General features: G+C 25.2%; 1 long non-coding RNA gene across 7 annotated transcripts; it reads left to right on the plus strand.

Moving 5' to 3' along the window:
* Positions 1 to 3,370: 3,370 nt before the first annotated feature.
* LOC145828996 (uncharacterized) lies at positions 3,371 to 8,920 on the plus strand. 7 transcript variants are annotated; one of them, XR_014369540.1, is made up of 8 exons: positions 3,371 to 3,488; positions 4,255 to 4,370; positions 4,429 to 4,540; positions 4,601 to 4,756; positions 5,779 to 5,876; positions 6,191 to 6,568; positions 7,040 to 8,023; positions 8,162 to 8,920. It is a non-coding gene; the product is annotated as an uncharacterized LOC145828996 (long non-coding RNA). The 7 variants fall into 7 exon arrangements; XR_014369543.1 differs by having other exon boundaries at positions 8,370 to 8,920; XR_014369542.1 differs by having other exon boundaries at positions 8,408 to 8,920.
* The last annotated feature ends 8,562 nt before the right edge of the window (positions 8,921 to 17,482 follow it).

Below are 17,482 nucleotides of genomic sequence, written 5' to 3' on the forward strand. Positions count from 1 at the left end.
TTTGTAAGTACAAGTAGTTGAAAACTTAGACCTACTAAAAGAAATGTGAGATCAATTTTTATTTTGTCTAAGTTATATTATTAAGATGTAAATTAATTTCTTAATTGGTATCTTATAGTAACTATCAAATATGACTGTAGCAGGTATACAACAAGTCAAGTTACAAAAACCAAAACTTTTATGATGTTTTTCAGAAATCCATATATTTTAAAATAATTAAAAATTTCAAGTATAGTACTAGAAACTTCTATTATCAATAAGCTACCTTACTACAACTTATCTAGTAGGTTATGTTGTTTTATCTGGTTACAAGACTAACAAAGGCTAGTGCAGAGTTTTCTACGCACATATTCGTAAACACCCCCTTGGCAGAATAAAAAATAAATTATCCCCTTTCTAAATTTTCAATACCTTATTATTAGTTTTTTTTCTGCCTCACTAAATTAACACCAACTTCCAACTACTCAAATCACTTATTAAGGACAATATTGCCCACACTAGGAAAATGTCATTAAAAATGGTCTAAATTGAGAAATGTCAGGATAAATTCGGATAATTTTTGTACCAGCCCTATGTATAGTCACTGACAATTAAAGTACATTTAATCACCACAAGGCTGTAAAGGATCAGCTCTGTGTAGTTGATTACTTTTTAATTAATTTGCTCAATTATGTATATGTTACACCTAGGTATGTTAACCAACTAGATAGTTGACACAAAAAAGGCTGAAATTATTAAATTTAGTTATGGCTTTACTTTGTTAAATTTTCACTATATAATTCTGTTGCTATTTACCTTATGTCAACATAATGCTTATGAACAATCATATGATCAAAAAATGATTTTAAATGTTATTACAGTTTGAAAAAAAATTAAGAAAAATTTTGATAGCAATACAGCATCTTTTGAATAGTTTGTAGTTGTTGACTAGATAAAATCACATTTTGAGTTATAATTGTATTAACTTTATATTGAGTTATAGTTCCAATAAAGAGCTTAACTAGAAAGGAGCAAATAGACATTAATTAGACAATTTCAGATTGAGAGTTTTATTCAATACAGTGTTTCATGCAAACGCAATGATTACGATTAAAAACTCTATAAAGTAAGATAGACAAAGCTATATACTATTAAATGCTTCTAAACAACACTAATTATATTAAATACTGATTAAATTAATTGAGCTTGCTAAATTGACAAAAATATTCCAAAATGCTTAATAGCCAATTAAGTAAAACTTATTGGATAAGTACAAAGTAGATAATAAAATAGAAAACACAAATGCTGTAATAATACAATAAAAAATATTATAATAATAAAATAAAAGTAAAAAAAAAACAGAATAAAATAAAATGCAAGCACGAATGTAATATACTTACAAAATTTGTAAATGTGGACATGACAATGTTATGATTTTAAATAAAATTTAGCAAAGTGTCTGCATTTGCCAATTAACTCAGTTCTGGAGTTGAGATTCGTGATCATTGCGTTTTTGCATGAAACACCGTGTTGAATAAAACTCTCAATCTGAAATTGTTTAACTAATTTGTTTTGTAAAAATTGTTTCTTAAATAATGTCTATTTGCTTTTTTCTAGTTGAGCTCTTTATTTGAATTATTAATGGCCAGCACTGTAGTGTTTTGATCATGTAGAACACTATGGTCAGAATAAGATGTATTCAAAAACCTGGAAGAAACTTGTTTTTTTTTCAAACAAATGACAATCTTGTTTATTATTAATTATTATTAGGAAAAAATTATTTAAGAATTTAGAAAATGTTATTAATGTATGCAAAACTGTTTAAAAAATGAAGAAAAAGGTAGGTTCTAAGTAAAAGAAGTTTTGTTCTGAAGTAAAAATTTTTTGATAGGTAAAAAAGCACTCAAAAACAAGATAAATCCCTGTGGCCTTAAAATTATATTTATAATTAAAAAGAGTGAAATACTTCTTTGTATGCATTATATGTAAAAACTAAACATTTTAATGCTAAAAATCAGTAATTGCAGGTGAGATGTAGATCTGGTAAAGTTACAAATTTGAAAAAGAAGAATATTTTTTAGATTTAAATAAAAAAACAGTTCTAAATTTAAAATGAAACAATTTTAGGATTTTTAAAGTAACTGATACTATTCTAAATGCCTTGAACTATTTAAACTCAAGAAAGAAATCAGTGTCCTTCTTTTGATCGGCAGTAATACTATTGTGCAGTGAATGTAATAAAAAAATTGTTTTAATTAAATAAACTGCCAAAAATAAATTGCTAAATTAAAAGTAATTACTTAATATAAAAAATTTTAATTGATTTATAAAAATAATAAGAAATCCAAATAGCATTTGCTGTGGTAACAAATGATTATCATGTTATACATTGTTAACTATTAAAATTTGAAATAAAATTAGTTATCAAACATTTTATTGTTGAAAAACAATTAATTTTTAGGATCTGTTGGTTAGCACTACCAGACACACTGAAATTTCTAAGCAGCCTATTCTATTGGAAAAGAGTATTAAAGTAAAAGTAAAGGTACTAACTGCTAATAATTTTTTTCTTATAGAATATGTTACAAATTTGTAATGGCTTAAGAAAAAAAAGCTTAAATTATTTGATAGGCGTTTATGTTGCTGGTGTTCAAGACAATAATATGCTTGTGGTCACTAATAAAAAATTACATAGTGAAAAAAACTACTGTATATCACATTAAGAGCCATCTTTTAAATGACCAATTAAGCAAGTTTAATGTACATAAAACATTGAGTGTCAAATATGGTAAGTTTACTTCCACAAATTCCCACTAAAAAGTACTAAAAATAATTTTCTGGTTTTAGGTATAACAGGATTGCTACTTTACTTGGAAAAACCTAGAATTTGACAAAATAGGCTAAAAAATCTGGAATGTCAGCAATTTTCACATGTTCAGTGGTCAAATTTCGATTTGATTCAAAAAAAAAGAAATATATAAATAATAAAAAAATTGTCTCATCATAGTTTTTTATTATCAAAAAACATATTTAAAGTAGCTTAACAGTATCTTTTTAATATTTTCATAAGATTTAACACAGTTTTATACCTTAAACTTAACTTAAAACAAAAAAAATGACCCAAAAAGGTGTACTTTTAAAAACCTGAAAGAAATTTTGAAAACCTGGAAAAGTTTTTGAAAAAGCAAGTGCCAACTCTGATATAAATAATGTCAAAGTTTATGTGCTTATATACTGAATACTTTGACAGTCCCTATAATTTGTATGTTTAATTTCATATTTAAAAAAAACCATTTATGTAGATTTATTTCCAGAAATTACATCTGAAAAAATAGATTAATAAATTTGTTAAGTTTTGTTAGTTTATAGTTATATTTTCTTATTTCATAACAGTTTGTAAATTTTTAAATATTATGAATACGTCAGTTATGGGGCCAGATTAAGTTATGAGAGTCTTGAAAGTGTCAAAAGCAGATGGTATACCTATTTCCAGAAGCTTAGTTTGTCAGGTGAGTTAATATATGTTTTTTTAATTGTATTAAAGAAAAGTAAATTTTCAGCATTAAATATGTAAAAAATATACTAAGAGCTTTGTCACATTTTTGTAAGTAGCTACTTAACACTATTACAATGGCTAAAGGCTAAGTACCTTTAAAAAATTACAGTTGTGGTCCATATAATATGTCATTTAATAAATAGTATAAACAAAACAATATTTAAAAGCCAGTGTAACTTTTCAACTAGTAAAGATAATATACCTTTTAAAATATTTGAATAAGTTTAAACTTCATGTACAATTCTTATGTGATATATATTAGAATTAGAGTATGAACACTTTCATGCAAATTAAAAGAAACAGATGAAACTATTTTAACTCTACTAGTTATAAAAATAAATTAAGTTGTTAGCATTATAATGTGATCCTTTTACTTGTAAAACATAGCTAGAAGGATTTTTCTGTAAACTAAAATTTATTTTGCTACTGATTTTTTGGAAAATATATGCAAACTTCATAATTATGATTCTGCAAAGCTTCCCAATTATAAAACTTGGATTAGCACTACACAAAAATCTTTAGATTAGAGCTTGGATTATTACCAGTTTTTTATATTGTCACAGTTAAATTAAACAGTCTAGATTTTTAGAAAAACCATCTTGGTTTTAAGTCTTTTATTTATAAACATTGACTGTATATTTAAATAAATTTTAATTTTTTTGCTTTGTAGTCCTAGTGTTAAGGTGATTTTAACAAAAAAAAACATATATGAGTTGCAGGAACCTCTTGTGCCTGATATAGTACTCAAAAAGAAACCTAAGTCTCCCAATAACCAGAGTCAAGAAATTTTACTGCAAGATTGTTTCTTTGTATCCGTGTCAAAATAACAATAAAAGTGAGTTGTTGGGAACAAAATAACTAGGTTGTAAAGTAAATTAAATATGTAAAAACAGCATCATACCGGCCAAAATCTGAAGTTCTCAAACCTACCCAGCAATATGGCCCATTGGTGAAATTGGAAAAGAAATAAATGAGTAAAATATCTCCAAAGCTAAATGAGACCGAGTTTGTTAATTTTTATGTATGTTTTTAAATTCAAGTTTAACCTTTCTATAAAAACTGTAGGTACAATCTAACAGTCAGAAATTAATTGCTATCTTCCTACCCAAGGGCCACTTGACATTATGAATGATGTTTTAAAACTGCAGACTAAAATCTAATGACTGCCCGAGCAGTTCAATTCCCCACTCACAAACAAAGCGGCTTTTGAAAGTCCATCAAGTAGGCTTTGTTTATTACTAATTATTGTGAACAGAAAAAGTACTTTTGATTTAAGTTTTTGGTTACATTACCATAAATAAAATTTTTAGTTACAAGTGTTTTTTGACTTGAAAAAGTTAAGTAATTTTTTTACTAAAAGTTTTTTCGAAATAGTAACTGTATACTAAAAAGTATCCTCAAATATTGCAAAATACATTTTAAAGCTCAACAATCTAAAAGTAACGCAAATGTAAGTTGGTTTCTCTATACAAAGTGTTGGCAGATCTAAAAAAGAGAGATTTTTATAACGTTCGAATAAACAATTTTTTAAGCATATATATTAGTTTAAGAGACAACACTTTAAATCTTTAAATATTTATCAAAAATAACTTTTAATTTGACTATTTTTTTCTATAATAATTTGATATTTGAGGTTTTTTAAAATTTGATTCAGTTTCTTTTAATTTATTACTATTTTTTATTTGTTTAAAGTTTCATTTTAAATGTTTTATATTTTATTTGAACAAAAACAAAACTTCACATCAGTGAAAAGTAGTTAACAAAGTTAGTTAGTGCAAAACTTATACCCTCAGTTAAATACTCAGCTAAAAATTGGAGGTTTGTATCGTAATATTTTAATGTCTTTGGATTTGTGTTTAAATATTTAAAATTTATTTAAGTTTTTAATACAATTTTCAATTTTTTTTGTTTGACGAAAAATATTAGGCTTTAATCAACCTGGTTTACAATTGAATTAAGACTTATTAACATACATTAGTCAAAACTCTTTGTTTAACAGTTCGACTACTCTTAGATTATCATTTGATGGTATGACACATTTGTAATATCGAACTAGAATACGCAGTTACTCTTTTCCATCACACAATGAAAACACTTAAATACATAAATATTAATTAAATACAGAGATTTTATGAAGGTAAATTAATTAGGATATAATTTTTATAAACCAGTTTTTATGAAAGTTGTAATTTACTTTTGTCAGGTACTGAGTTTGGTGTTCTTAAAAATTTTTTATTTTGCAGGTTCCAATCATCTAAAATCCAACAAGAAATGGGCCATACAATAACTGCACAGCATTGCCAGTACAACTAACCTGCAACAACTAACCCTGATCCATGGGGTTAGAAACTAGTTTACTTTGTAATAGAACAACTGAAAACTTTTTGAACTATTTAGGTTAAAATACAATGGTTCTTAACTGAACTGTTTAAAGTTTTAACATTTAAAAAGTAATTTATTACAAATAGCTATTTTATTGACCAAAAACGTTATATAAAAATTTAAATACTTTAGCCACCTACTGACTGAATTTTCTCCGATTGAAAAAGTTGTTAAGCTAGTTTAACAAAAAGGTAAAGCAAAGATTAAAAATTTGTTTTGGTTTATAAGTTAATTAACTTTTGTGATTTTATTGAAACATTATCTTGTTCTAAGATCATAACTCAATAACGGAAATGACTGGAACAAGCAACCTCTTATTGAAATGGTATTTAGAAAGTAAATGCACAGCTGCAACAGAGATGAAATTTCTTTGGTAGTAATTCTCTGGGTAGGTATTTACTATTACAATAAACGCTAATCTGATTGTATCATGTAAAAATAAATAACCCATCTTGGATTTCAATTTCAAATCTTGTTGAATTTAAAAATTTAAAGCCTAAAACTATAACATTATTAAAGAAGGTTATAGCTATGACCAGGCGAACTCCAAAGTTAAGCTCAAGCTTGTATGGCCAAACATTTGGATCAGGAAGGCCAAGCCATGCAAAGCGTAACTGATAATATAGGAAATTCCAATACTTAATCCTCAAGGTTGTTTCCTCAACAAAATACTTCATTTCTAAGGATAAAATTTCTTTCATTTTAATCTAATTACTTATCAAACATGGTTATTACTTGTCACATGTTTTGAAAAGGATAAATATGAAATATAATAAATTTGTTCAACCTTTGTAAAACCATAGTATATCTAATCTTAATTAAATTTTAATGACTAGCATTGGCACATTTAAAAAAGCATAATTTATTTTAATTAAAATCATTTTTTAGCATAGTTAAAAGATACATCAAAGAAGCTTTACGATATTTTGTCAATGTTGTTAGACAAATTAAAACTTTTTTATAAAAATTGACTTTAAACTAAAAGTATACCCTAAAACGAGTAATTTTAAAAACCTGCAAGAAATTGTAAATCGGGAAACATTTGGCAAACCTGAGTACTGCTTTATATTATGATAATTTAAAAATTCACTATAAATTATGATAATTGACAATTATGTACAGAAAACATAAACGAAAAATACAGTGTTAGGCTGGACGGAGTGAAGGATTATCTGAAGACGCAAACATGCAAAATTGATGCCTTCAGCTGAGATTCAAATGTTTGTTTATAGTATTATAAATTAATGCTGAAATTATTTCTTAAAAGTTAAGAAATAAGCTACTTTTATATGAGCAAAATAACTTTGACAATTTTTTAGCTACATCTTTCATAAATTTCATTCAAAACTTGAAAATTTTTTCGGAAAAAAAGTATTTTTCTTCAGTTAATATTAAAACAAAATATTATAAGAGTCGGTACGTATTGAATATTTCAGGGTTGCCACTTTACCTGGAATCCTTGAAAAACCTGGAATTTGAGAAATTTTGAAAAAAAACTGGAAAAACCTGAAATTTTGAATAAATAACCTGGAATTTTTAAGAATTTTAACATGTTCAGTAGTAAAATTTTGGTTTGACTCAAAAAATTTATCATATACATAAAAAAGATTGTCATCACCAAAAACTTTTAATTTAAAAACACATTTCAAGTAGGTTTACAGTATCTTTTTAATCTATTTATACTATTTAACACAGTTTCTTACCTTAAATTTGACTTTAAACTAAAAATAGACCCAAAAATTTGTACTTTAAAAACCTGGAAAAAATGTTGAAAAAACGAGCGGCAACCCTGATATTTACTATGTATTTTTAGCTGTAGTTTTGTTAAAATGCAATAAAATAACAAGTTTTCAAGGGACTTTATTGTAAAATTCGAGTGGAAATTGGTTTAGTTTAATCGGATGTATAAACTTTTATAGGTTTTAAATATCTAATAATTAAAACTAAGTTTTTATATTTTCAGCATAACCATGTTCAAAAAAGCTACATTTAAGAAAGTACCCAACAATTTTTAATAACCTAAGTTTGCACAGTTTATATCAATTACTTTAATGGAGAATTAGTACTCGTTGTTATGTGACCAACAAACTTGAAAATTTCATTCAGGTTTACTGCAACTTTTAAATTGCACTTGTACTTGGTATAATTACTTTATGTTACTGCTTTAACTTTCAAAGAATTTTAAAAGTTATAATTTGAAAATAATTTGAAATTACTTTTTAATATACCAGTTTTATTTTTCAGCTCTAAACATAAGGAATTATTATAAATTATTCCCGGCCATCTTTTTGTCTTCATCTGTCTTTAAGAAACCTTTTTTTGTGAAAGAAGACGGGCTGTATTTGCATTGCATTTACTTAGTTTTAAAAGTTCGGAGCACTTTATACCAAATTTAAAACAAAATGTTCTATTTTCATACAAAATAATCTTATTAATAATACACAAAAAACAGGTTAAATGAAAATTCCCATAATGATATCTTTTTATCAGGTGGAAGAATGCGCATGGATTGTTGTTAAAGCTTAAATTTTATTTCCACAATTTATGTTTTGCACTGTTTGCATGATATAGTATAATGATTTTATTATTACAGAATTTTAAAATATGTTTTAAAGCTAAAAAAAAAACATTGTGATTTACTTTTAAACAGAGTTAAACTTTTAAACAGAAAAATAATACGGTTGTATAACAACTATTTTAAGAACGTTATCATTACAATTTATACATATATATGTTCAATTTGTTTTTAATTCAAGAGTTTTTTTTATTCGTTTTTTAATTAAATATTATAGCGTATTAAAGTATACTGCTACTTTGTTTTTGAATAAATCCGAAAATATTGAGAATAATTAGTTTTAATAATAATTAAAAAGTACCTTGGTTGACAAGATAAAATCAAGCTCAATTTATAAAACAAAACTTAATTTGGATAACATAAGTAGATTTTATATGTTCTGAAAACTTCAAGTTGTTAGACTAAAGTGAAGAAATTTTTATGATTTTGAAAATATAGTGCTGCTCAAAAAAAGGTTTTCATTTATTTTGTTGAAAGCATACAAATAACTTGAAGCAATTAGTTTTAATGTTTGTCTTGTAGGAATTGGATGTTGCCTGCAGCGACAGTTTTTTGAGCATAACTTTATGTTCAGCTATTTTAAAATAATCTTTTTTATGTAAAGTGAGTTTTTAGATTCTGTTGTACTCAATAAAGTACCAAGTTTTTGTTTGTGATAAAAATTAATGTAGTAGCAAAGGTTCTAGAACGAGGGTCGGAAAACTCAGGCCCGTTAGATACTTTTTAACTCAAAACATTCCTCTTTAAAAACAATAATAAGATTATTTAAAACTTATGCTATTAATTTGATATCTACCAGTGCATTTATATTGGTTACTCTAGTACATTTTTGCTTTAAATTAGTATTTTTTATTTCAATTACTTAAAATGTATATATAATTGCGGCCCGCGAGATTTTTATTCGAGGAAAGTTGGCCCGTGTTTTTAACTAGGCTGCTAGCTCCTGTTTTAGAATTAACAATTTATCATTAACTTATAAGTTAATATTTTTTACGTTTATGTACTAGTAAATAAAAAAACAGATAATACAACTGTTAAAATTTTTTTTTCTTTGCACCTTAGAAATAAAAAAGTAGCTTAAAAAGATTTCCTAATATTACTGGTAAGCTTTATCCCAGTCCCTCTGGAGAGAAACTTGACATCTAACAACGCTTAGAGCTCTTACCGCTCACATCTGCCACTAAATTATTTTATTTTAGGGTTCATACGCGTCATGATAAATATTGTATTGAGAAATATTTGGCACATTGACTGTTTTTATGTGTTTAGTTGCTTGGAAATTTTATAATTAATTATTGAAGAGTAGGTTACAAAATTTTAAATATCTTTACAAACAAGCATTTGCTTTATAGCCATAAATTTATATATATTTATATGGCTGTTCAGATGCCTTGAATTTCTAAAAACGAATTTGGGATACGTTTTTTGAGTAAACCATTAAGTTAAATTTAGTAAACCATTTAACAATAAATGGAAACAACTAAAATAAATTTAAAGACATTTTTAAGTAGATATTATTAACTTCTTAAAATAGTGGCATACATTATTATTCAAAATTTACTTTTCAATTGACTCGTTCAAGTAATCTCAAAGGTAAGTAAATATGTTTGTTAATTATAGTGAATAACACAAGTGAAGTGTTGATAGGTTTAAAGTTGATTAAAATTTATTGATATATGAAATATGTCTGTAGGAGTTACATGTTAGTTTCCTGAAGCCACATAAAAAATGAAAACCAAAAGTTCTGACATTAGTCAACTACAGATTTACAATGAATCATTTGTTACCTCGTTTAATCGGAATATAAATTAAAACAGGAAAAATTACAATATTTTTACTTATGTGTTTACTTAAATATCTTTATTTAATCAGGTTTACAAAAATCCTGGAATTTGACAGCTCAGGTTTTTAAAACAAGTCTAGAAAATTAAAAAATAATGAAGTTTTTCTTACTATCTAAAGAAAAACTGACAAATTCAGTAATTTTTTTTGTATTATTTAGGGTTTCCACTTAACCTGGATTTTGACTATTTAGGCAAAAAAACCTGGAATTCGAGAAATTTTGAAAAACAAACCTGGAATTTTAAACAAAAATCACTATAAACACCTGAAATTTTTACAATTTTCACATGTACAGTAGTAAAATTTCGATTTGACTTGAAAAATCTATCAAAAAAAAAGAAGTTACACAAGACACACAATTTTAAAAACAATAAATATATTTCGAGCAATTCTCATCAGTAGAGTACAAAACTAACAAGTAATAAGATTTTAATTTTTAGCTTTGTATTCTACTGATGAGAATTGCTTGAAATATATTCAGTGTTTTTGAAATTGTGTGTCTTGTTTAACTTACTGTATAATTATTGGCCACTTATGCTCCAATATTTGAAAAAAAAAGTTGTCATCATATCAATTAAATATTTAAAATAGTTTTACAGTATCTTTTCATGGTTTTTATACTATTTAACACAGTTTCTTACCTTAAACTTAGCTTAAAACTAAAGATAGACCCAAAAAGTTAAGCCAAATAAAACTTAAAGCTTCAAAAAAAAGTATATGACTTTTAATGCAATACATATTAAACAACGAAAATTGTTATTTAACATACATTCTCAGCTTTATTGAATTGAAAATGTACTCCTATTTTATAAAATAACTTGTACAACGTTTTAAAAGTAACTAGTAAATTAAGTAAATATCTTTCGTCGTACTTAAGTAGGTAGTTTTAATTTGTTCAGGGTTGCCAAAAAACCTGATTTTTTACAAGGCAAAAACACTAATTTGAAAAATTTTTGAAGAAAAACCTAAAATTTAAAATAAAATACCGAGAAACTTAAATACTTTTACATGTTAAGTAGCTAAATTTCTTTAAGATACGAAAGTTCTGACATAAGAGTGATTATTTTTTCATTAAAAGTATTTTCTAATCGTTGTTGTCCTAAATTTCACAGTTCATTTTAAATTAAGTTTTATACTAAAAATGGAACAAAAATTGAATTTTTAAAACCTGGAAGCAATTCGGAAAACTTAGAATTAATTAAAAAAATTTTTTTTGAAACCCTTGTTTTTTATCTGAAAATGTTTTTTTAAACAGTTGCTCAGTAACTGTAGACAAGTTTAACCTTGTAAACTGATTAATTAAAAGTTTCCAATTACCTTACGTTGGTTAATTTTTAATGTACTTAATTTTATATTTTAGATGCTTTTTTTGAAATTAGAATTTTCCACTTAGTTAAAATTAAGTTCCTGATAGTTTTACAGAAAAATATATACCTGATTAAATATCAAAACATTAAGTATCTACATTTTTACTATTTTATTCGTAAGTTAAGAAATGTACAAAATATTACTAATAAATTAAAAAAACAAGCTATACCTTTTGACTTCGAAAACTTATATATTTCATTATTTCTACAAAAAAAATACTAAATCTTCATATTATAATTGTTGGTTCAACAATTTTTAAATAAAAATACCAAATTAAATACCAAAGTTTTTAAATAAAAATAAAATAATCAGTACAGTTAATTTCCTAATTTTACTACGAATTTTAATGCTACAAGTTTAATAATTAAATTCCAATTAAAAATTTTTATACATAGTATTAAACTTTTTTGTAGTAAAAGTCTATTTTTACAGAATTATTGTAGTATGAAACTATTTCATCTTCTTACTCTCCTTTTGGTGGGAATTGTGGCGTTGAGTCCTCAAAAGGTAAACTCAAGTTGTGATCAATTTTATCTAAAATTGTAACACTTAATATGCGTTTATCAGTAAAATTTTAGTACATGTAGTTTTATTGCTAAAATTTAAATACTTAATGACTAGTAATCTCCAGGCAAATTCGCGTGATCCCGATGTTGAAAGAACCCCAACGGTTCCGACGCACCTAGCACCAACCCAACCGGACCAGCCAAGCGGCATACTAGAGACTGAAAGCTCCCAAACAACAAAAACCCCAGCAACCGACTCAACCGCAACAGAAATCCCTGTAAAAGGACCAACGGGCCAGTCAGGCACTGGTTATTATTTTTTTTTACTTTTAATTAGTTAAACTAAATCAGTAACGGCGATTATGCATAACTATTATGTTTTCATAAAGTTGTAATTTTAGCATTAAAAAAAACCGTGAGTTAATAAGTTCCTGATTAGATTTATTTGCCGTTTTAGTAAATCAAATACAAAAGAAAACTTTACTTACTAAATCAAAAGTTTTATGATCAACCTTAAAAAATAGAATTAGAAAAATATTTATTAATTGTACTTCTTCAAAGCAAGCATAACTAAGAAAGTTTAATTTATAACAAATTCTAATTGTTAATAGATCAACTTATAGCGTGCAAGGAACAAACACCTTCGCAACACGACCAATGTATAACAGTCACCTTGAAAAAAAAAAGTTAGACTATTTTACAGATAGTATGATAACTACATGTACATTATTCTTTTTTATTAAATTGAAGCATACTGTTTGTATGTAAAAGTATACAGCAAAAATTTATTCTTAGACATTAATACGGTATAACTAGATAATTTAAAACTTGACTGCAGATCATTGTAAGCGGATTCTGTCTGTCAAAGAAGACAAACTGAAGATCTGTCTCAACATTCTTCAGAAGAATGGAGAATGGTTTACTATTTATAGTAAACCTGAATCAGCCCATATTGTTTCGGGTTAGATGTTATTATGTATTTCTTAAACTATTTCATTTTAAAGTTGAACTATTATTATCAATAAAATTAAACAAATGTTAAATTTGATAGATCAGAGAAAGCTGAAACTGATTTAAAATAATTTTATACATAGTTATAAAAAAACATATATTTTCATAAAATAAAAAAATCAAATGTAATTTAAACTTCTTTGCCTTGTGTAGGTTATAATACATTTATAGCAAGTTTATTTCTACTTATATTTTGTTTTTAGTAAGAATAAGAAAAATAATAAGTTGTACCTTTAAATTGTCGTAGAAGATTAACCTTTTTAAATTGCATTTATCTTTATTTTGTACTTAGTGGTATAACAAATCCAAAGACTTTTACATAAAAATTAAAAAGAAAAACATTTGTTTTGCTTATTGTTTTTGATACATACTTTCGAATTTGTTACTTTAGTATTAAAACTAAGTAAACAAGTAAAATATTTCAATGCTTAAAAATTTAGAGCACAAACTTAATTAAAAGCAAGAGCACAAACTTAATTTCTAATATGCATTAAACAAAAGTATTGTTGGATCAAGTTTAAATAATTTTCTTTTATACGTATGTATATGAACTTAAAGTAGACTGAACAAAACTTAAGTTGAATATCCTTAAATTAAATTAATAAAAAATATGTAATGTTAAAGTCAAAAAACAGGAGATAAAAAAAGAATTTGTATTATTTATTTAATTGTAATTTAAAAAATATTTTGGCGGATACTTTTTTTGCCTGCAGTTTGTTCAACTTTACTTTGCTACAAGTCCAACTTTTTTATACTTTTATGAATGATAATTTTTAACCTTTAATACAAATACTTAATCTATAGCTGTTTCTTTTATTAAATTGATAATTGTATGTGAGTGATTAACAAACAACGGCACAAAGCTTGTAATTTTCGTATCCTTTATTAAGCTCAACCTTAGTCACGATATTGATTTTGTAGTTCTAAACTATAGACTTTCCGATATATGTAAATAACTACTATATTAAACGATTGTAACCAGTGGTATAAATGTTTTACAGGCAACGAATGCAAATGTGCAAAGAATTGTTACATGGTCACCTTTAAGTTAAATAAAGGTAAACTTTCAAAGCACTTTTGCTTTGATGAATTAGATGTAGAAGTTCAACATGCTATCACCGGCACACTAAAGCCTACTGAAAGCCCCCAAACAACAAATACCCCAACAACCAGCTCAACAGCAACAGAAATCCCTGTAAAACCACCAACCCTACCGGACCTGCCAAACATTGGTTTTGGTTAGTTTTTTTTTTTGCTCTTAAGTAGTTAAACTAAATCAATAACGGCGGTTATGCTTGACTACTTATGTTTTCATTAAATTATAGTCTTAGCATTAAATAACGCTATAAATTTACTACGCTGTTTAATTTTTTTGATGACTTTTTTATGTACGATATCAATTTTTTTAGGCATTAACGTCGGAGGAATTAGCGGAATAATTATCACCATCCTTGTCATCGTTTTAACTATTATCGCTTGCAAAAATGGATGGGGGCCCAAAAAGTTAGTTTAAGTAAACTATACTAATTATACTAAAAAAGGAGTTTTTAAACGTTTAGACATAATACTTTTTTGTAATCATAAAGTATAAAAAGTGTGCCTTTAAAGTCGTTTAAATAAGTACTATTTTTAGAAATGTATGGTATTTTTGTTAAGATTTAAAAATAACTATTTACAGGATAACCAATTGGTATTTTTGTACTGACAAAAGAAATAACACTAGAGAACAAGAAGGTGGTGCAAAAGTTGCTTTTTCTGCTAATAAGTAATTTCTATGTTATTTTTGTTGAAAGTTTAAAATTTTTTAAAAAGAAAGACTATTTTATTTTTTATTTCAAAAAACTAAGTTTCTCTCATCTTATAGTTAGTCTAACTACATAAAGATTTAACGTTACTAAGTTATTTTATAAAAAAGAAATAAATTTTTGTTCTTGATTTTATAAAACAAGATTTATCATCTAGTAGTTTGTCAAACGTCATTAAGTTCTTCCGTCATTGATATTATAATAATATTTTCTATTATGTAAATAAATTACAGACATTTTTTGATTTTTTGTGAGTTCTTTCAGTGAAAAAGAAATTATAATTGAGTAATAGTTTTTAAATTATACAAATATTAAAAAAGGTAAAACTTTAAACATTAAATGTACAGTTTTTAATACCTTGAGTGAATGTTACTTGCAGGGACTCTAGTTTTCTATATAATTTTAGTTTGTAAAATTTTAAATTTTAATAAGTTCATTACAATCTTTAGGTGACATTTATATTTTTTTTAAACTAACATTGGCTATTATTTGATAGCTTTAAAGTATGTGCCATAAGACTAAAATATTAATTCACTTATGACTTATAACCAGTCAATAGTTAATTGTTCAAATGATAATTGTTTTGGATACAAACGTGTAGATAAGAAAATTTTATGTCCAATTTACCAACTTTTTAATAAATTACTTAAAACTTATCTCCTACATTTGAAAAACAAGTTTATTCAAATTTTCAAGTAGTTTTTAATTATATTTTCAAAAAATTCAGAGGAGCTTTTCTAAAAAAAACAACAAAGTATTATGACCAAAATTTAAATAAAGACTATAATAATAATGTATAATGTATAACTAAAAAAACTACAAACAAAATATATTTTAGAAATTTTGTTCATAACTTATTATAAATTAGACAAAAATAGTTTAAAACAGTATCTCAAAAACTGTAAAAGGTAATAAATAACTATTTAAATAGGATTTTTTGCCTTATTTATTTGTTGCCTGGTATGAGACACTTATTTGACTAATTGATTTAGATCGCTAACATTTCAAAAACATTTTGATTTTTAAAAACAGTGGAAAACATTATAGCTTTAATATCATTATTAAAATAAATTAAACTTTACCGTCTATTAAACCCCTAACTTAATTAAAGTACATTGAAATATGTGTTATGTAAAATATTGTAGCAAATAAGCACAATTTCATAAGTAATAACATTAAATGCTAAATCAAAAGACACTAACTGTTGATCAAAAATTTAAAAAATGTTCAATATTTTTTAAGTTCTTGTATAAGATCGTGATGTTTTATTAACGGTAGTTATTTTTATATTTCAGAATACTTTAAATCTGTTATAGGCGTTCAGCTAAACTATTATTTTCTTACAGTTTAAATAAAGTAAAATAATACTTATTATACAATTAATTAAACTAGGGATTGACAACCTTTCTATTCGATGGAACACGTTTATCAGCAAAATTTTCGCGGGCACAAAGATTTAAAAAGTTGAACTATACATATTTTTTCATTAATCATTACTAATTATTTAGAATAGTAGGTCGTTTGAAAATGTATATAATAAAATTTCAAGACTATTTGTTTTGCACATATTATTTCCAAACTAAATTGTACTTGGCTATCCACATATTTTTAACAGACGTATCCAGCCCGCGGGCTGAACGTTGCCAACACCTAATTTTTAAGTTTTTCTTGTACATTCTAACTAGTGCCAGCAGATATTGAAAAAAATTAAATGTATAAGATAAAAAAAAAAATTCTTTTCTTAATAAAGTTTAATGCTATAAAACTTAAACAAATTTTTTGTCACAGAATTAGTAGATTTTTATCAAATTAATAACTATTTTAATACAAATCGAGCGTATTCAATACACAAAGTTAAATCATGTTAAAATTTTTTTATTGATAGTAAGTTATCAATCTGCAGCAATCTTTACCAAAAAAAGATCACAAACCGCTATTAATGTAGATATTTTTAATCCAGTGATAATAATAATTACTATGAAATTTGTTTCGTAAGTTCATTACTTTTGTAATAAATCTTTTAATTTTTGTTAATTAGATATATATGGCTAAATTTTCATAATTAAATTTTTTATTTGTATTAGGATAACATTTTAAACTATTTAACAACTTTTTATGTTCAAAAGTTAGATTTAAAACAGCATTGCAAACTCAAGAAGCGAAAAATTAAGCAGAATTAAGTTTAAATTTTGTGTATGTTTAAAAATTAAACATATAAATATTTGTGATAAGTATTAGGTTTACTAAAACGTTTGTTATAGTTTAAAGTATTTGTTTAAAAACCCTTAGAAAAAACATTGCTTGACAAATAATTAAATTATTTAAAGGTACAGCACAACTAAAATTTAAGTAAATCAAAATAGATTTCGTGTTAACAGGTTAGTAATTCTTACAAATACAAATGCGTTTCAATTATAATAAAAATATTTTCGTTAGAATGTTTAAATATTTTGAATTT

The sequence above is a fragment of the Thalia democratica genome, chromosome 1 (genome assembly GCF_965202585.1).
Source record: "Thalia democratica chromosome 1, ktThaDemo2.hap1.1, whole genome shotgun sequence".
Classification (NCBI taxonomy): domain Eukaryota; kingdom Metazoa; phylum Chordata; class Thaliacea; order Salpida; family Salpidae; genus Thalia; species Thalia democratica.